The sequence below is a fragment of the Cryptomeria japonica genome, chromosome 2 (assembly GCF_030272615.1).
Source record: "Cryptomeria japonica chromosome 2, Sugi_1.0, whole genome shotgun sequence".
Classification (NCBI taxonomy): Eukaryota; Viridiplantae; Streptophyta; class Pinopsida; order Cupressales; family Cupressaceae; genus Cryptomeria; species Cryptomeria japonica.
Window position 1 is genome coordinate 115329167 of NC_081406.1, and position 22700 is coordinate 115351866.

Consider the following 22700-nt stretch of genomic DNA (forward strand, 5'->3'; position numbering starts at 1 on the left):
GAAAATAGACTTTTTCTTATAGGGTTCATTAATAAACTAGATAAAAATAAGTATAAATTAATTTAGATTAAATAAATAAGAATTAAAGATACATGTATTTCTCAATAGTGGTATGGTATGATGGTTAAGTTATTATTGTATTGTTCTTGTGATCAAGGTTTAAATTTCATTGAAGTGAAATTATTGAATGTTTAAGTAGGGCTGATGACTCGAGTTCCCTTTAAAAAAGAAAAGAAAAAGATGGTTTATTTTGAATTAATAAATATTGAAGTTGAAAGTGCCTATATTTTGAAATAGTAAATGTTAAAAATGAAAGTAAATGTACAAATGTATAGATCTAGGTAAAATGTGCACTCGTGAAAATGATTCAATAATTTGCTTTCTATTTTCATAAATCACTTTTCTTTTTATTGACAATGGAGTTGGAATAATGTGACACTCACCATACTCGTGAGATCAAGTACTTTCTATCATGTGATATCCCTATTTTGTTCACACTCCTTTGTTGGCAGTATTGTCATTGATGTCAAGCAATGTCAAGAGGTTGCAGTGAAGCAGGAAGTAGTCGTGCATAGCACGAAGACAAGAGAAGACATGTGAGGCACATAACACAAGTTTGTTAGGTCCCTGAGATAACTAAGAGGGGGGGGGGGGATCAGTTGTCTAATAAATTCAAATCAAAAATAACTTAACCAACTTTTATGCTTAATACCGGTAAACCAGACTTTTATGTCGGTAGACAGTTTTATTAGTTAATTGAAGAACCGGTAAAGATTAATGCATGAAATGGAAAGATAATGCCATCCACAACACATAACACCAATATTTGTATGTGGAAACCCTGTAAGGGGAAAAACCATGGTGGGAAACCTTACCCACAATCAGATGATACTACTACAGATAGTATGTGAATACAAATGGGGTCTGCACATGTAGAAAGCCCAAGTGCCTAGAGCTCATTACTCAAACACAAATAGGAGTCACACTAACTACAATTGGATGGTTAAATCCAATAAGAATGTACTGCACAAAATAGCATCTTTGTATGCTGGATTTAGTACTGGTGTAGTCCTGATTGTCTTTAAAAAAACCTTGTTTCACCTTCAAATGATGTCTGCGTGTATAGCTCTACTTATTCTCGCATATACCTTCTTACATGTAAGGCCTTCCACAAACCAAGCTTTGAGTAACTTAGTTGACCATGTTTGACCCTATTAATAAATTCTATATAATTCAATAGAATGGACTATGTTAGACAGATAGATCAGTGAGAAAAGTAATTGAACCAAGTTATAGAGTTATTTCACCTTGTGGTGTACATTTTGATGTGTTATGAATTTGAAATCCTAATGTGTGGGGGAAAAAGTGACACTAAGCAAACATGCCCTAATCTCACTTTCAACCACACACTTGTGGAATATGAAAGAGCCTAGAGGTATCACACAATTGGCTACTTCTTTTTGTGGAAGAGAGAGCCACGGGCTACCTATTAGGATTTCTATTCCTTTGTTGCAATTGAAAGATAAAATGATGCAAGTTCAATCCCTAACCCCAAAGTGCAAGTATGAACTAATAACAAGATTGCAGAATTGAACTTAAACAATGGAAAGCTATAAACACAAGGACAAGGCAAGAATCCAAATGCGTACCCAGAGTTGAAATCTAACTGAAAATGTTCGGGACGGGGGCGCGGGCACCACTATCTTGATACTGCTCCTGAAACTGCTGTTTTGCAACCTGAAAAGCTATCAAAAATGCTGAAAATTGCTGTCTGACAGAAGGACCGGGGCGCCCAGCGCCCCTATCCCAGGGACTAGGGCGCCCAGCGCCCCTATCCCAGGGACTAGGGTGCCCAGCGCCCCTGTCCTGGCAGGACCAGGGTGCCCCACACCCCTGTCCTGGTCTTTTGCTCTGAAATTTGGTGTGAAGTCCTGTCTCAGTCTGCTTCCGTCGGATCTGCAACTTGTGGTGTCGTTCGAATCTCGAAACCTGCACTTATATCTGAAAAGGGTATGGTGGGCGGCTATATAGGGTTTTGCCTTAGTCAAACCCCCGCTTCGGTGATTTCCACCTCCACGAATAGCCAAGTTGTATTGTAAAAGTAGTGTGTGTGCAGACCTTGTGTGTGTGCAAGATCCTAAAATGCAAGTAAGCAAACTAGAGCAACCAAGAAAGTAAACCCTAATTGCTTGTAAATGATAATGTAAATGCTCCAAATCAAGATGCAAAGTGATCTAAAGCATGAATACAAATGATATAATGAAGCTTATGCAAAGACATGAAAACCACATGAAATCATACCCAACCCCAAGGGAGGGGTACAAGCCAATCTTCAGTCGGTGATCCCTTATTGTTCTTCAATGCCTTCAAAGCCCTAAATGGATGAATGAAATTGATGGATGCTTGATGGATGGATGTTGAATGTTGTTGAAGTCTTCAAAGATCTGCTCTTTCACTGCATAGAAGGTCCTCGAAAGCCAAAAATTTGGATCCTTTCAAATGAAGAAAGAGAGCTCTTATGTATGAAACCCTAGATCTTACTTTCAACTTTTGGCTGACCTAGAGATTGAATCTCCCGCCAATTTCTTGGGGTTAAGCTTTATTTTATGATTGGATCACGCTCCTAAAATTTTGGGAAAAATGTCTGGGACCATGTGCACTCCGGGCGCCATGGTCCCGACAACTTTTCACCAAATTTTCAGGGCCGTCAGATATGATGATTTTAGAGAGAATCCCGAAGTTACAAATGATTTTGAGATGTTTTGACCCCCGAAATCAAGCCCCCAAGCTCGAAATAGGACCTAATTAGGGTTTTTGATTAAATGATGTATAGGAGAAATAAAATGAAAAGGGAACACTTTAATGAAAGGGCCCAACTTTATGATATGGAAGATGATGAAATAGAACCTTAGACCTAATTAATTTAATTAATTAAGTGCTAAAGGGGAAATGCAATGCAAAATACAAAATGCGCCAAGGCGGGTGCTAAACTAGGTGTGAAACTGTACCACCCTAGCAAGTGTGTACAATTTACGACGTTACATTTAGCCCCCACTTTAGTGGTCATATGAACACTACGTGCATATGCAAGCTAAAGTACAGAAAAGTAAACAGTATTTGAAAAAGGATATATCCATAAGTCTATCGAACGAAGCCCCTAGTGGTATCTGCAGTACACAGTTAGGAACCGCACCCTACAAAACACACGTTAGATCACAAAATCACCTAATGCTTACTAAGGAAGGTGATGAAAATTCGAGGGTAGCTATATGCCCCCCCTGTTTCGGCTTGCTAATTTTAGTGAGTTGAAATAGGGTATCGTGTTTACCACTTCGAATTGTTAAAGAATATTGATGACAAATGCTCACAAGAAGATTTGATATGAGATCAAAAACTAATGGAGAATCATTTGGTAAGAAAGAGGACTAAATCTCAATTCCAACACAATAAAGAGTGTGAGGATTTGAGAGTTCTCTAACACAAGATGAGGGATGTAAATGGAAACAAAATGCAAAGAGAAGAAAAGAAAGGAAAAAATCATGAATACACACATTGGTGATCCATGAGAAGAACAGTGAGAGAGAAAACATGGACTTCTCGCCCCTAGATCTTGTCTACGTGATCCATGGGAAAAGGACATGGAAAACTAGCCCCTAGAGTCTGTCTAGGTGATCCATGTAAGGGAGGAGAGTGAGAAAGTCTAGCCTTATGCCGCTAGTTCCACTCAACCTCGTGCATGTGTGTGTAAGGGAGGTTAGAAGCACCTCATAGGAGTCTATGCCCGAGTATGCTACAACCTGTATATGTATAGTACAAAAACGTGACATCTCGCTCTAAGAGTCTGTGCTCTTGTTCTGAGAATAATCACCTTGCATAAAAGAAAAATGGAGACATCTCTCTCTAAGAGTCTGTGCTCTGGTTCCGAGAATGACCCATTGTTCAAAAAGTGTAGTGTTTATGTCATAAGCAAAGTAGAACAAGGATACCTACCTTCATCACAAAATAAGATACCCCAAAAATGCAACAATGTCATAGATCCAAGCAAGAGAGTTTTGCACTCTTTAAGCAAGGATAAGATAGTTGAAAAGGGATATCTTGTAGTATGTGTAAAGGAGATCCTTAGAGGAGAAGAGATCTTTGTACAAAAGACACCTATCCCCGAGAGAAATTGTTTTAGATAAATATAAAAACTTCTAGAATAAGACAAAGAAGAGAATAAGAATGCAATACTTCCTTCTTTTGCGAGGTGAAAGTGATTCTTAATGAAGGATGACGCTCTTTTTAACCCAATTGGGAGAGTGAATTCATTATGGATGTATTTTACCAAGTGCAAAAGAGGTTGTAGTCAAGGACTTACACCTCTCGTAAGAGAGAATCCTTGAACAAACAACAACAAATGCATACAAGGAATAACATCAAGTAATAAAGTTCACACCATCCACGAAATAGGAAAAAGTGGATCCTTAGATAAAATAAGGAAAGATCATTGCCTCCCAAGGATAAGGATAATGAGAAGGACTTACACAATCTTCTAGGGAGAGATTTAGACATAAGCAAAATGTACTACATACTCACATGAGTTCATGCAAGCAAGACATTAGTGTATGTAAAATGCTCCTCACAAGAAGTGGGTAGGATAAGAAAGAGAATACACATCTTCTCCCATATCTAGGAAAAGAGGATTCTAAAGAAAAGATGATCAATATTTCCACACTATTACCCCAAAGGGAAATTTTAACCATAAAAAGAAGAGATGTATGAAATCACTCTTGTCCCCATAGGAGCAAGAGATAACATAGGAAATTAGGCTATTATGTTGCTTCAAAAATATGATTGCACTTGAAATTGTACCATCATGAATGACAATGAGCCCCCAGTACATGAGCTACCAATGTCACATAATGATAAGCAACATAATAGCCATTAATGTTATTTAAAGACATGATAGATTGAATGAGGTATTTGAATATGACATGCTGAATGCTCAACTATAAGTGAGATCAAAAACATGTATAAAGTGATAAAAATTGAAGAAGGACAGTTATGATAAATCTTAGAAGAAAGATGAATGTAATTTATTAGAGCCTTATCCCTGGAGGAAAGGACTTTATGATGAATAGGAGATAAAGATTCATAAGTGGATTTAGAAATTTGAGGGGATTCATAAAGAGATTTGTTCATCACCAAGATTTCCTTATGAGGGGAATGAGAGTTGATAGAAGTAGAAGATGATTTAGTTGAAGTGAGATCATCATCACTACTAAATATAGCATTCACACTGAGAGATGGTCTTTTAGATGCTTTGGTGGGCTTAGAAAGATTATATCCAAGTCCAAATGAATATTCATGCATGTTATGTTCTAAAGGAACTTTAATTCCTTGTTCATTTGCGCCACAACCATTTCCACTATAGCCACTCTTAGCCAAAATATGAAAACCATGACCATAATGATTAGCCATTTCAGAAAGAAAAGGTGGTTTTTCATAAGACAAAGAATCAAATTCTTTAGAATTAGAGGTGTGAGGAGAAGAAGTTTGAGAAGCAGCCACAAGATTATTGTTCATAGGTTCAGGTAAGATTGATTGATCTCTAGTTTCTTCCTTCTTTTTAACTTTAAGCTCTCTAGGAGGAACCCTATACTCACCTACAAAGGTGGGATTGAAATCAAGAGATCCCCAATCGTCTTCTGCGAGAACCTTCTCAGGATCAAAAGCCTTTTCATGTGTAGATTCAGGTTGAGAAGAATCTTCTTTAGGAACTTCAGATTCATCCAAAGAATTTTGACTATCAGAGGATGATGATTTGTTCATAGGTATCTTGTTTAAAGAGTCATCATTAGAAGAGGAAGATTTAGAAGAACTCCCTTTGGAAGTAGATGTTTGCAAACAAGCTTGAAGATTAGTATCACCTATCAAGGTATATGTCTTATTGTTATAAATAAATTTAACTTGTCTATGTAATGTAGAGGGGACAACTTGCATACTATGAATCCAAGGTCTCCCTAATAACAAGTTGTATGTTAGATTTCCCGACATAACATGGATAGGAGTAGGCAAAGTAACAGGTCCCACTGTGATGGGTAAGGTGATAATACCTAATGAAGACTTAGGCACATTATCAAAGCCTAGAATGGGACGAGAGTTAGGCTCAATAAGGGATGTATCCACATTCATCTTATGCAATAGATTAATGCTACACACATTAAGGCCAGAACCATTATCTACCAGTGTTCGTCTTATAGCAGTGTCATTTATGATAACCACAATCATCAAGGAATCATATTGATGTTGAATTTCACTAGTAGGCAATTCATCTTGAGTAAACACAATTTGAGCTTTAGGATTCATCACAGAGTTAACCAAAGATACTATATTACTAGATGTATCAGGTGGAGGAACATTCAAATCTTTCAAGGCATCTTGTAACATTCCGTGATGAGCGGAAGAAGTTTGGATCAAATCCCAAAGGGATATCTTAGCAGGAGTAGTTTTAAGTTGTTCTATGAGATCATATTCCTTACCAAGAACTTGTGAAATCCGAGGAGCTTGAGGAAGAATAGGTTGAGAAGGAGGAAGTGAAGTTGGGATAACTGGAGGAGGATTAGGTTGCCTATTGTTTCTTGTGTTATAGGTATGAGAAACCTCATGATAACTCTCTCTAGTCAGTTGCTTAGCATACTCATAAGGGCTCTTAGAAGAATAACCTCCTTGCACAGTAATAATAGGTTTGTTAGGAGTGCAAAAAGAATCATTAGCATAACCACCTTGAACCACTAAGATAGGCTTATTTAAAGGTTGAGAATTTTGAGAAGGACAAGCACCTTGGACAGTGAAGAGAGGTTTGTTAGGTGTCTCATTCACATGTATCAAATTGATTGAGGATGGTTTAGAGGAATGAACAAAAGTGTTGGAAGAATTATTGATAGTCTTCTCTTGCACTAAAATTTTATCAATTTTTTAGAGAGAGACAAGGGGTAGGCATTGATGTTCTAGTAGGAAAAGTAATACTAGGAAAGGTCATATCATCCTTTATCATCAAAGGATATACATGGGGAATAAACTCTCTAGGAGAAGGATCAACATTACTCTCTAAAGTCTCACTTTTGAGAGGGAGATCTTTGAAAGAGATGTTAACCATCTTGCTTTGAACTAGGGTTTCCTTATGAGTAGAACCAAGTTGAGGAGATGGAGATGTTTTATTTTTAGAGGAAGAATAATTGAGATTCAAGGAAGGTGAGAAATTATCAAGGGAGAGAGAATAATCTACACCTTCTTCTAATGGTTCATCCCAAATAGTGAGGTTGTTGAAAGGAATGTTTGAAGTATTGTTAATTTCGGGAGAGAAGATAACATTGTTTATTAATTCCTCATCCTTAGGAGGGAGAGGATCAATAGATGTGTTAAACTCATCCTCTTTCCTCAAAATATGTTCAATATGATCTTTAGGGGAGAGAGAATTAAGGAAATTGCTTATTATTTCATCTTCTTTCTCTAAGAGATGCTTATGGGTAAGAAAAACTTTAGGAGAAGGGTAAGCATTTATCATTAATTCATCATCTCTAGTGGGAATTTTGTTGGAAAAGGAAATGCCATCACTAGGAAATGTAGGGATAATGTCATCTTCTTGCACAAAAGGATCCTCATGAAGGGAGTGTTTTTTAGGAGGAACATGAACATATTTCTCCAAAGATTCATGCGTAGGAAGGAGATCTTTGAAAGAAGTGTTCATAACCTCTTGTTGCACAAACATGCCCCCATTGGAAGGACCAACTTTAGGAGAAAATAAGTCAATGTCCATCAATACCTTTTCACTTAGAGAGGAATCATGTAGGGAAAGTGAAGTAACATTAAGAAAGGTGTTTATGATATCATTCTCTTCCCCTAGGATAGCTAAATAGGAAGGGCACATTTTAGGAGAATTGTCAAGATCACTCTTAAAGTCTTCATCCTTAGAGCATGGGAGAGTCTCAAAGGGATTGATAGCAACTCTTCTAGGCACTAAAATGTTGTTATAGATGGGGGGAGGTTCTTTAGGAGAAGGAAAAATTGAAACAAGGAAAGCTAACCCATTATCACATCTATGAAATGAATGCATCATGACAACAATTTTCCTTTTTCAAATGATAACACATGCAAAATAGAAAGAAATGTTCAATGCAAGCACTTAGAATGTAGATTTAGAAAATTAAATTTATGATTCAAATGAGTTCTTAAATCAGATTTGAAATTATTGATCCCAATTAAGCTATCCACAAGTTCAACTTTGAATTGAAAAATTAAGGTTTTAGCAAAAATTTCCTCTAAATTTTTGAATCTTGCAATAAATCAAGACTTGTAAATACAAATTTGAATTTGAAATATCATAAACACTCAAATTTGAAAACATAAATCAGAATTAGAGAAGATTTTAATTCACGTCGGGTTCACCAAAAATGTGTGGGGGAAAAAGCGACACTAAGCAAACATGCCCTAATCTCACTTTCAACCACACACTTGTGGAATACGAAAGAGCCTAGAGGTATCACACAATTGGCTACTTCTTTTTGTGGAAGAGAGAGCCACGGGCTACCTATTAGGATTTCTATTCCTTTGTTGCAATTGAAAGATAAAATGATGCAAGTTCAATCCCTAACCCCAAAGTGCAAGTATGAACTAATAACAAGATTGCAGAATTGAACTTAAACAATGGAAAGCTGTAAACACAAGGACAAGGCAAGAATGCAAATGCATACCCAGAGTTGAAATCTGACTGAAAATGTTCGAGACGGGGGCGCAGGCGCCACTGTCCTGATACTGCTCCTGAAACTGCTGTTTTGCAACCTCAAAAGCTGTCAAAAATGCTGAAAATTGTTGTCTGACAGAAGGACCGGGGTGCCTAGCGCCCCTGTCCCAGGGACCAAGGCGCCCCACGCCCCTGTCCTAGTCTTTTGCTCTGAAATTTGGTGTGAAGTCCTGTCTCAGTCTGCTTCTATCGGATCTGCAACTTGCAGCGTCGTCCGAATCCTGAAACCTACACTGATATCTGAAAAGGGTATGGTGGGCGGCTATATAGGGTTTTGCCTTAGTCAAACCCCCGCTTCGGTGATTTCCACCTCCACGAATAGCCAAGTTGTATTGTAAAAGTAGTGTGTGTGTAGACCTTGTGTGTGTGCAAGATCCTAAAATGCAAGTAAGCAAACTAGAGCAACCTAGAAAGTAAACCCTAATTGCTTGTAAATGATAATGTAAATGCTCCAAATCAAGATGCAAAGTGATCTAAAGCATGAATACAAATGATATAATGAAGCTTATGCAAAGACATGAAAACCACATGAAATCATACCCAACCCCAAGGGAGGGGTACAAGCCAATCTTCAGTCGGTGATCCCTTATTGTTCTTCAATGCCTTCAAAGCCCTAAATGGATGAATGAAATTGATGGATGCTTGATGGATGGATGTTGAATGTTGTTGAAGTCTTCAAAGATCTGCTCTTTCACTGCATAGAAGGTCCTTGAAAGCCAAAAATTCGGATCCTTTCAAATGAAGAAAGAGAGCTCTTATGTATGAAACCCTAGGTCTTAATTTCAACTTTTGGCCGACCTAGAGATTGAATCTCCTGCCAATTTCTCGGGGTTAAGATTTATTTTATGATTGGATCGCGCTCCTAAAATTTCGGGAAAAATGTCCGGGACCATGTGCACTCCGGGCGCCATGGTCTTGACAACTTTTCACCAAATTTTCAGGGCCGTCAGATATGATGATTTTAGAGAGAATCCTAAAGTTACAGGTGATTTTGAGATGTTTTGACCCCCGAAATCAAGCCCCCAAGCTCGAAATAGGACCTAATTAGGGTTTTTGATTAAATGATGTATAGGAGGAATAAAATGAAAAGGGCACACTTTAATGAAAGGGCCCAACTTTATGATATGGAAGATGATGAAATATAACCTTAGACCTAATTAATTTAATTAATTAAGTGCTAAAGGGGAAATGCAATGCAAAATACAAAATGCACCAAGGCGGGTGCTAAACTAGGTGTGAAATTGTACCACCCTAGCAAGTGCATACAATTTACGACGCTACACCTAAAAGATCCATTGATTGGATAATTGTGATCTAACGTATGTCAGCTATATCTGGATTTGCAGAACTTTATTATGGTGTTGGAAATATGATGTGTATCTTATGAATGAATGAAATTATGAGGATTATGATAATGGCTTATGTGGATAAATTGGGATATATGAGATATTGATTTGTTAATGTCAATTGTATGCAGAGTGTTTGATATGTATTCTTATTCATGTGTTTAATATTTTATGAGGATATTTGGAAGTACTAATGTGCAATTGAGATGTGCAGGAAAATTATCCATGTGATCATGGAAACATTATGGAGAACCAAACCTAGACCGATGTACATTCATAAAACCAGGGTTTGTCTATTTGGAGAGACAACACCCCGTTTGTATCGTATTTTATTCGTGAAAGTGATTTTTGCATGAATGTTAAATTGAATTTTGTTAATCCAACAAGAGACAAATTTCAAGTGTAATTTTGTAAAAGTATTTTTATTGTGTCGCTTGACACATGTGATCGATTTATGTTTTGGTTTTTAAATTGTCTCTTGGAGGGAGTTGTTTAATCATAGCTTTTTCAATTAATTTAATATGGTTCTATATTTTTCTATGGTAAAGAATCTTTGGGATGGTCAACTTAGATTTGACCCGAAAATTAACTTCAGAGGGGTTTAAAAAGGGTTAAATGAACTCCTAGGGGTAGTTTAATAGGGTTTCCTAAAGCCCATAAGGTATACCTAAGGGTTAGGAGTAATTTTAGGCATGTACCAACTCTCATGTGACCATTTAGACACCCTAAAAAGTGACTTTTCTAAGATGTGCGAAAATTGAAATTAGAAGGATCATCTAAGTTGTAAACTTTCCTTTTGGATGTGAGATCCCTTTCCCATTATGTCCTATCTTTCCTTTTTAGTTTTAGTAACTTGTGAGAACTCTCACTAGGGTTTTCTTAAGCAAGAATGAGAGATTTTGTTGGTAATCACCCACTCTCCATTTTTTGAGACAAGGAATTTGGAAGAAAAGATAGATTTGGTTTCTAAGAAAATTTGGTTAAGGGTAGAGTATCAAGGATTGTTGAATTGTGTTGTATGTTTTACTTTTTGTATGCATTTTATGTGTTTTGGGAGTAACCGAGGCCTCCTACTCTTGGGAGAGAGGATGGTCTTGTGGGTGGTAGAATTTTGATAGCCCTCGAGTGAGAGGCTCTTGTTATGAGAGTGATCACAAGGGATATTTTTGTGACCCTTACTGTATGGCTTGTTTATGTATTTGGGGGTCATAAGGAGGGAAATAAGGCATGAATGCCTTGGGGGGCATAAGGATGTGGGGTTGTTATACTTATGATGTATTTGGTTTGCCATGAGGTGGCTATATGTTTTACCATACTTGCAGTCTCCTCAGGGTACTTGGTCCACTACCACCCTTGAAAAGACATCACAATGTGTGGTGCAGTGTAGCCTTGGTTGGGAATGTGATTGTGGTTGTTTTCCCTTGTTTATTTGTGTTTGCATGTGTGTTACCTGTCTAGGGCTTGGTTCTCCAAGCTCAAGGGTGGCTACTAGTTAGCCTAGGCTAGGAGGTTTGCACTCCATGGTCATATCCTTTTATTATTTGCGGGTTTTTGGAAGGAACAAACTAGGACAAAAAAGAAATTTAATGGGTTATTTGTTGCAGAAAACTATTTGGAAATACATTTATTATTTTGTTTAAAGTCCTCATTTATTAATCATGAGAGACCTATTTGTAATATGACGATAGTGTCTTTTAAAAGTAATTTAAAGGAATGTAATATTTAGATACTGCAGCAATGAAGTGAATAATTCTGGATTTAGTTCCTAAAGTTTTGAAATTGATTTTTGTTGAGTATATAATATTTTACAAAGCAAGAAATTTATTTCATCCGTTTATGCTTATCAAATAAATTAGGAAAATAAAGAATTAATTTAATGATTGCATGCATGCTACTTTGAATATAAATGTTTCAGTTTAATTCCTAATTGCATGGTTAAATTTAAAGGATTTTAGATAAATAAAGTTGCTGTTGGAATTTAGTTAAATCTGTCAATTTATTAACTTGCAGAAAATTAAAAAAAAAAAATCTAAAGTTTATTACAATCATCTTTAAAGATGTATTTTAAATTTCTAGTTTTTTTTAATAGTTGTTGTTCTAAGTATATTTAATCTTGTTATTGACTTTATTCTTGTAGAAAGTAAATCTATATTTAAACGATATATCTATGTTATTTTAGCAAATAGAATTTTGATAAAAGGAAATAAATACAATGATCTAAGTCTGAGGAATTTATCTGATTGTTAAAATGTTTCAAAATAAAAGTAGATCAGCATTTATTTACAAAGAAACTGCCCTAAATCTGATACTCAATTAAAATAGATTTATGTATATATATATAAATATATATATGTAAATATATATATATATATATATTTATTTACATCTAAATATGTTTAAATGAGTCTCCTTCAAAGGAAAAACCTAAACCTACTACCTTAAATATATAAATGTATATATACAAATATATATATATATATATATACACACACACATATATATATACACACACACACACACACATATATATACATACATACATATATATATATATTTAATTTAATAAATATTATTAAATGAAAATATTTTTATAAACAAAAAAATATATTATAAAAAAAAACACATAGGTGGCTAGGGCTCGGGCCGAACCACTATGGTTCGCACAGTAATTGGCGCGGCCTACAGCCACCACTGTGGTGTCCACAGTGGACGGCCTGAGGGCCGCCACTATGGGCGGCCACAGTGGTCGCCGCCACTATGGAATCACACAGTGAACGATGCCCACGGGAAATGTCGTCGCCCGCCGCTATCTCAAGGAACCTCTGCCATGGCTACCACTGAGTGAGCCCACCCTACATAGTGGACACAAAGTTGAAAACCCTAGCTAGTTAGGGCTAGGGTAAGAATGTGGAAAGAAAATAACGAATGGGAAAAAATATAAAAGGGCCTATTTTATAATAAATAAAGGATAAGGGTTTGCATATGGTAATATTCCTTTAATTTTTATTATATATATAGGGTTATGAATATGGTTTGGACAAAATTGCAGAGTTTTTATATTATGAGTGAATTTGAGTAAGTTGTGTTAGCATTTGGCATTATAACAGACAATGGAAGATTGTTGGCATTTCAATAAGGATATTGAGAAGGTTGTTGATGATTATGGATATAACTGATTAAGGATGTTTACTGCCTTGATATTATTATTTTGTCATTGATGTCAAGAAATTGATTTTCTAATTCAGTATGATGTTGCCATATCTTGAGAAGTATGATTTAAAGAGTATAAAGATGTTAGTAAAAGACACAGAAAGAATATGATGAATAAGGTATTCAATGGGCAACTATTACCGAGTCAGACAATGATGAGATCATGATGTTTAGATTGTTTTAACATCATACATATGTTGTAAATTGTAAGGTTAATACTATACTATGTTACCAAGCAAAGAACCTAGTTGGTAAACCCTAAGGAACCTAGTCGGTAAACCCTAAGGTTATCGCTATCAGTTAATGAAGGCGCAATGTCTACTGAGTGAAGTTTAGTACTCACTGAGTAATTACTGAGTTGTAACTGAGCTATAACAGAATACATTAAATGGTTACATGCATTATTTAATGAAGGAAGATGATGAGCTAGAACTGATTAGATGATTGGTACGTCGTGCATAAAGTTTGTTAATGAATCTATGGCAAAGGAAAATTGGCATGAAGATCTACAGCTCAGATTGAACCGTAATACCCTAGCACAAGTTCCAAGAAATGTATGCAAGTTCCTAGGTGGGGTAAAACATTTTTCAGATCGAAGGATACATTGAACCTGGACAAGATTGAAGATCTGATGGCTATGATTGATCATGGGAAATGTGATCAAGGAGATTAAGCGGTTAGCTAATTGTTTATAAATAGGAAACTATTGATAAACAGTGTATGCGGGCAAATGTATGCACAGGGATGCTACATAGTGATTACCAAGCACAAAAGCTTGAAGACCTATTTGAATAACAGAGTATAGAAGCCCAACAGATGGACAAGATTAGTTCTATGTCTAGATTGTATTGAGCAAATAAGAATCTGCTTTAGCATTTTAGATGTGAAGTTGTAGATAGATTTTTATTACTGTTATTTTGTGAAAGTGATAGAAAATCTCTTAACCGAGTGGACTTAACAGTGTTATTTGTAAAACCCTCTAGCAAGGTGACATTCTGATTGAGTGTTTAAAATCCTTTAACAAGGTCACTTCTAACAAGGTGAAGATCCTAATAGGTCTGAGGGAAATCCCTTAACCGGGTCACATCTAGCAATGTGTTTGTAATCTTTAACAAGATTTGCTTTTAACCGAGCATACTCTAGAAGAGTATATTTCTTAGTGGGTCCGAAATCCCATAGTGGTTTTTCCCTATTTGGGTTTCCATGTTAAATCTGGTGTTATGAGGTTTATGATGTTTATATGCTTTCAAGTTTGCATGTTTTGGTTATATTATTGAAGTATATGTTACCGAAGTTGAATCTGATGTTTTTATGGAAGATTAAGTTTGTATGATTCACTCCCCCCCCTCTCATCTTGTTGGCTATTGGATCTATACTTATATTAAGTATCAGAACTATCAAGTTGTATAATTTTTGTTTAAGGAAAATTATTTATATAATTTATATATATAAAAAAGATATTTTATAATTTATTTAATATATTAATGTTTATTTTAAACATTAATAATGTTGTTGTTAAAGGGCAACTGGTAGGTCAAATATTTTATTAGAAATTTGTTGTTAAACATAAGGATATACAAGAAAAGGGAGGTTTTTTGATGATATTATTAATAAACTTGTGGAAGATATTCCTTTGAAATTAATCTAAGAATGAGTAACTAATATTCGTTCAGAAAACTAAGGAGAAAAGTGCAACCCAATCATGGTTAGTCGCTAGGTACAAGACAATTTGTAACACAATTTAACTAATAGGCAGAATTGAAGAAGTTTTGCAAATTATGGCACTCAAATGTAGAAGTATGAGAAACACATTAAGTATGGATGAAGCAACAGGCGGATGGAAATGGGTTATGGAAAGATAGTATAAAAACAATATAATACCAAAGTTTTAATGTAAATTAGTTGGCAGTATAAAAGATTTTATGAGAACATTGATAAGGATCCGAATTTTGTGGTTAGCCAAGGGAGAACTTAGAAAATTATGGGTCTTAAGACATTGGTAGTTATTGGACACCTTTAAGTTATACCATAATTAGGTAACAAAATATTATGATGATAAGGTGTTTATTTTTGTGGAATGAAGGAAATCGTAAGTTGTGATATACCGGGAATGGCTAGGTAGTAAATATAAGTAAGTAATATGGAATGAGATAACTTCCCATTTTACCAATATTATTTAAAAGGGTGGGTGTTGGTCACTTTTCAAGTGCACACCTCCTTGATTATAAGTAAGTCTTTTTGAGAGTCAAACCTCATAAGAGCTCTATCTCATTTGGAAAATCATCAAAATTGGCTCCAAGATATGTGGGACCCTTTGATGTACTAGAGGTTATCAATCTAGTTGCTTATAGATTAGCTTTACCCCCTGCTCTAGCTCGAATCCATAATGTGTTTCATGTGTCTTTATTGAAACCTTACAATGCTGATGCATCTCATATTCTTGATTGGCAATCCTTACAGGTTCAGGATCCAGGGGTGGTGCTAGTGGAGCCCATCCGAATCCTTGATCAGCGTAGTGTGAAGCTACGTAGCAGAGATTTCATTTAGTATAAGGTTTAGTGGGACCAATATTCTAAGGATAGTGCTACATGGGAGGATGCTGAGACGATTGACCGTCATTTTCCTCATTTGCTTTCTTAGGAAATAGCTGCTATTTAATTTTGGATATTTTGAAACAATTATTATTATTTTATGATGTAAACTTGGATAGCCTATGTGCTCTTGGTATTATTATTTGAATTTGAGGTAAGATTGATATTTTGTGAGATATTATGTTTTGTGATTATTAATGAGTGGCAAGACATCGAGACGATGTCTCTTCCAAGAGGGGAAGGATGTCACGAATCGTTTTATTTAATATTGTGCAATTTAAAGATGTAATGTGATTTTGAAATTCAAAATAGATTAGATCATTCATAATCTAGTATGAGGAAATATAATATGCTTTTTACTCCTGCAAATGATATGAAATTCAATATTCTTTTGGGTTTGTCAATGTTGATAAAATTTTGAGTGCAAGTAATGCAGGATGAGGTGAAGGAGGTCGAAGGCAAGAACACGAATTAGGTAGAATTGCTTTTAACTGAATGACTTCGATAGAAAAGGGAATCTTTCACACACCACATTAGGATTTATAATTTGCATCTTGAAAATGTGGATGATTTAAATGATCTTATGGAGTGTTTGTTCAAATTGAAATGATGAATTGGAATGAGTAGTAGATTGATTTAAATAATTATACATGTGTATTGATTGCATGATGTGAGTGGCGATTGAATTGAATTTTAGTTGCATGAGTAATGGTGAAATATTAAGCTTTATGGTTAAAAGGGATAAAATGTGTAGATGACTCGAAAATGAATATCTAGCCTAGGTTTTTTGTCCTTCTTGTTCAGATATGTATAATGTATGGAAAAGCGTACTAATAAGTACTTTTTTAAATTTGTCAATAATATAAAATGTATATGTATATAAGAATTCAATCATATACATATATCAATATCCAATTATAGTGAAATTTGATTACGTCAAGACTTTTGTTTATACATATACGTAATCATTTGAGATCAAATATATATACGCATTATGTGTATATGAATTCTAATGATAATTCGATCACAGACTTATAGATAAGAGTGTAATTATAAAATATAGGTTTGAGGAATTAAACTATTTTATAATAATCCATAATATATATATATATATACATTTATATATTGAATATTTAATTATGCTTAAGTAATTATCTTCTTTTTTTATGATCATGACCATTCGAAATTTGTCTAATAATAATTTGATCATCTATTTTGTAAATATTGAATATGTATTTATGAAATTTAAATTAGGAAATGAAAATCCAATATATATCAAAGAATTTATTTAAAAACAAAGTCTAGTGTTTAATATTAATGAAAAGTCATTATAAATAACTTATAAAACAAACCATATTGCAAATATAATATTAAATATCACTGTATTAAACATATTAGTAAAGGTGGTCAACTGTCGAAGCCAAAGGAATAGCTGCTTTGGTCGGCGTGTAAAAAAACTCCTCCACCCATGGTAGTTACTTTGGTCGGTTAGATAATAGTCTCCCTCCATCCATGGTGGCCGCTATCAAAGCATTAACGTAGGTCAAATGTGGTGGGAGGCAATAAGGTAAGATGTTAAGGTAGGCGTAGCTTAAGGAGATATTACCGACTACCACTACTCCAATTTACTATGTAAACAACGTGTAAAACACTCCCATGACTTGGCATGCAACATCACTATGCGATAGTCGACAGATTCCATGCAGCAAGTAAAGCTCAAACTGAAACAGTTGGAAGTTTTAAACAATAAAACACTTGATCTTGCCACGAACCGGGGGGTTGTATTTAATTTAAAAACATGTGTGGAGATTGCAGTTAGAACCAACTACTGCATGGAGATTATAGATACAACCACATAACAATAGAAATAGTGGAACAGTAAATAAGACCCAGAGGATAGCAGCAAAGATAGCCAAGATTAGAACAAATAGATCTATGCACACACTCATTCTTCATTCTTTCTCACACGAGATTAGAAGAGCGATAATTTCTTGAAGGAAGAGTAAGAATAGTTTGATAGAGAGTTAGAATAGTTTGATAGAGAGTAAGAATAGATTGATAGAGAGTTAGAATAGTTTGATAGAGAGGAAGAATAGTTTGAGATAGAGGAAGAATAGTTGTATGTAGAGGAAGAATAGTTGGATAATATCATGGAGATTGAGCAATAGAGAGATAGTTGGATAGAGATAAGAATAGTTGGAGAGAAAGAGAGACTTGCGATCAAGGCATGGAATCATTTGACGAAGAACGACAAGGTCAAAAGCTTACAATCCACTCTAAAGTTTCCAAGAGGTTAGAATCCTTTGTTTATGTTTTATTTTATTCATTAAATTTGGTATAAAATGTGTTGAAATGGAAGTTTATATAATAGATATGTACGTCCAAATGGGTATCAATTATTAATATCGTATTTGAAATGCTTTATAAACCATTGTGGAATAAAAGAAAAGAATTTAGAGAAAAGATGTTAATAATATCATATTTTGCACAAAAATAATTAGTTTAATTCTATTTTTAGAATGTGTTTGCATACTTTTGTTTACATATGAGATTAATTTCATACATGTTTAACACCTTCTATTGTATGTACTTTATTTTGGTCAAAAGATTGATTTTTAAGATTATTGCTTATAAAAGTTTATCGTTTTTATGAAAGATTGTCTTCGAAAGATATATTAGACAAGTAATGATTAGTAAGCAACAAAAATGATATCTCTATTTTTGTTTTAAAAGAAAGATTGTATTCTCAAAAGAATTTGTGTTTGAGGGAATCAAGCTAGGGTTAAGCTTGAGTTGGAAAAATTTACCTTTCTGGACGGGTACCGAATGTGGATGCTTTAGGAAGAATAGTTGCTTTTTCCAACTATTATTTTGTTGTGCATGGCATATACTCGGCCAAGTTATTGTTTGAATTATCTGTAGAAAAAGATGGAAATTCCTTATTTATACTCTCTACATCCTAGTATGATAGTGAATGCTTGTTTCTTAGAATGAACTAGGAAAAATGAAAATGCATATATTATCTAGGCATGCACCAGATTCCCTCTTGCTTTCAAATTCTTTGGTTAAACCAATTCGTGTAGGGTCGGGTATTCTTGATTGACCAAGAATTTCGGGGAAGCGTAAGCTTCAAGGTTGGGCAGAAAAAGTGCCTGATTCTTGTTCTTGTTTGCATTCGAAAGACAGAAGGAAGCAACTCAGACTAAAGATCGACGGATGCATCTTTTTGTATATTCTTAAGGCAATTTGGAAGCCTAAGTAGAAAATAAGAACTTCTTTATATTGGATATTGTATTATCCATGTGCATTATTATGATATATTCGATGTTTGCTTATATCTTGTATAAAATATGCTTAGAGATTGAAATTTTAAGTTTATTTATGAATAAAGCGTAGTTTAGGGTTAGATCCTAGATTGACATCTTTACAGGAATGTAGAATATTTGCTATCATGGAAAAACAAACAAAAGCAACTTGAATTTGAAAGGGAAGAAGAAGATGTAGGTGTCGATATAGTTCACACGTATGTGGGGCAAACGTTAGGAACTAGTTCATTTGAATCAAAATCACATTTGGTTAACTTGGACTTAATTGAGGACGATCAAGAGCTACTTGTGTGAGGTCATTCTAACAAGAGTATCATTCTAGACATGGAAATACATATTAAAATCTCTCACATCTCTATCATGACCCCTAATATCTTTAAAATAATTTAACATAAGGATCATTTATCGTTAATCCCTCCTGAACCTATGGACTGGGAAAATGAAGGACATACTACCATTGATACCTTTCCTAATGACCATGTCATATCCTTATATCTTAATGAAATCAAACCCGCAACAAATTTCACCAGGGATTTGGCTAATGTATCTTTGAGTCAAGTGGGTGCAAAATCTCCTAGTCGCAAAAGTGAAAATAAAGAAAACAATATTAGGTATAATGCTGAAAACCATTTATTGGCAACACTAGACCTGGAAAATGTAAAAAGAAAGGATGCATCTAATGGTGAAAACCTCCTCGAGGCACCGAAAGATGGGAGATTTGACACCTTACTCGAATACTATCAAGAGAGGTCATCTATGCTAATAGAACTAATAGAGGAATTTACCATTGGCACAATTTATCTACATCTGGCAATCCCTCTATCAAAACATGAAGTACAAAAATATTTGGAACTCTTCAAAAGAAGACAAATCAAAAGATGGTCATATGCAGAAATTTTAGGGTTCGATCTGGATCTTATAATACATCACCCAAATATCAGTCTAGGAACAAGCATCAATAATAGAACACAACATAGATCAAGAGCAGGTATTCTATTCATCATACCACAAGGTAATATAATTCCAAAAGCATACAAATTAAGATTTCCATGCACCAACAATACAGCAAAATATGAAGCTTTGGTTATAGGCATCAAAATGTCTATAGAATAGAACATTACACAACTTCAAGTCTTTGGAGACTCTCAACTCGTCATCAATCAAATTAATGATGATTATCAAACAAAGGATGAAAAGTTGGTGCCTTATAAAAAGATGGTTGATGATATAAAGAAATACTTTGTAGAAATAACTTTTCAGAAGATTCCAAGGAATGGCAACAAAGAAGCATATGCCATGGCTACACTTTCTTCTCTCCTTCACACATAGGAAAATCAAGAGCTTTATGAATTCCTGGTGGAAGAGTTTTTTTACCCTACTCATAATTGTCCTAATTCCCAAACTATCTGTCACCTTGTTGGGCATGATTCCTCCCACTATGGCCAAACTTACACTTACCTGAAAAATAATATCCTCCCTCCCGACTTATCAAAAAATCAAAAGAGAAACTTTATTTGCCAATCCTCTCATTTTACTCTTATTGTGGATACCCTATTTAAACGAGGTCTAGATGGTACTCTTTTAAGATGTCTCAAACAAGAAGAATTTGAGAAGGCCTTACATGAAGTCCATAATGGCAGTTGTGGCACTCATTCAAGTGGTCTTACCCTTTCAAAAAAACTGATACACTTGGGATATTATTGGCCAACTATGGAACGTGATTCTTTTTAAATAGCTAGAACATGCAAACAATGTCAGATCCATGGGAATTTGATTCATGCACTAGCATAAGAACTTCATGCTTTGGCAACATCTTGGACTTTCTACCAATGGTGTCTTGATCTAGTAGGAAAGATAAATCCTTCTTCATCTAATGGTCAAAAATTCATCCTTGTAGGTACAAAATATTTCACAAAATGGACTGAGGCAGTACCTCTCAAAAATATCACAACAAAACAAATTGCTGCATTTATCTTGAACTATATCATCTTGAACTATATCATCTGTCACTGTGGAATACCCATGACCATTATCACTGATAATGGGCAACTGTTCAAGAATCAAGATGTACAAGAGCTATGTGAGAAATTCATGATACAACACAAATTTTTCACACCCTACTATCCACAAGGGAATGGGCAAGCATAAGCATCAAACAAAACTATTCTGAAAATCCTCAAAAAGACAGTGAATGATGCTGGAAGAGATTGGCATATTCAATTAAACCCTACTCTATAGGCCTATCATACCAGTATCCACACACCAATAGGTGCCACACCTTTGTCTCTTATTTATGGATTACAAGCAATACTGCCAATAGAAGTAGAAATACCTTTTCTACGAGTATCATTTAAAGGTCTTATCCTAGATGAAGAACAACGAGTGTCTTGATTGCAGGAGTTAGAATTAATCCATGAATGAAGACAAAATGCTTTTGATAATTTAAAGGTATATCAACAAAGAATGTGCCAGAGTTATAATCAAAGGATCAAACCGAGAACATTTCAAATTGGGGAACTAGTACTCAAGGAAAATCCACACAACCAGGTAGATCGAGAAAAGAAAGGTAAGTTCGAACCAAACTGTTTAGGTCCATTTATGATCATAGCAGTATTTGGGTCAAGAGCATATCAACTATCAACACAAGATGAAGATCAGCTCAATGAACCCATCAATAACATGCATCTGAAGAAATAAAAATAAAAAATAAAAAACTGTGAAAAAGTAGAAAAAAATAAAAAACAGTGAAAAAGCAGAAAAATAAAAAATAGTGAAAAAGCAGAAAATCCAAAAACAGAAAATCCAAAAAAAAGTAAAAAAATAGAAAAATCCAAAAAAAGTGAAAAAACAGAAAATCCAAAAAATCAAATATGAGAAAAAGTGCAATAAAAACAGATGGTGAAAACCTGGCAAATAGGTGCTATCTATCCGCTAGCTCTTCCATCTCTTAGTTTATGCATCCTTCCACTTGCATTCATTCATCACTGTTCATATCCATAATAAAGCCTTGTACATATGCAGGAATCCCGAGTGGCTCCTCGTCATGGTTTGGAACATTGGGTATATCATAATGAATTTGTTTCTAGGCTTGGGGCAAAATCCTGCACCTAGCTAGGGGCAATCTTTTTTTATCATTTTGAGCTTAATCAAACAGGTAGAACAATATTCAGGCAACCCTTATCAAGAGAAAACTAAGACACATCTAACATTGAACATGAGATCAAATTATCAACCATCAAACTATCACAAAGTTAGTCTAAGCACATTTACACGCTTTTCAATGGAAAATATCTTTTGGATAATGATTTTAACATGATTGTTCAACTTTTCAATCTTGATTTTTGCTAACATGATTTCTAAGTGACTCCAAGATGTCTTTGACTAGAGGAACAAGGAAGGAACATGATATTTTTCTTGTCTGCTGTCTGTAAATTAATCATTAATA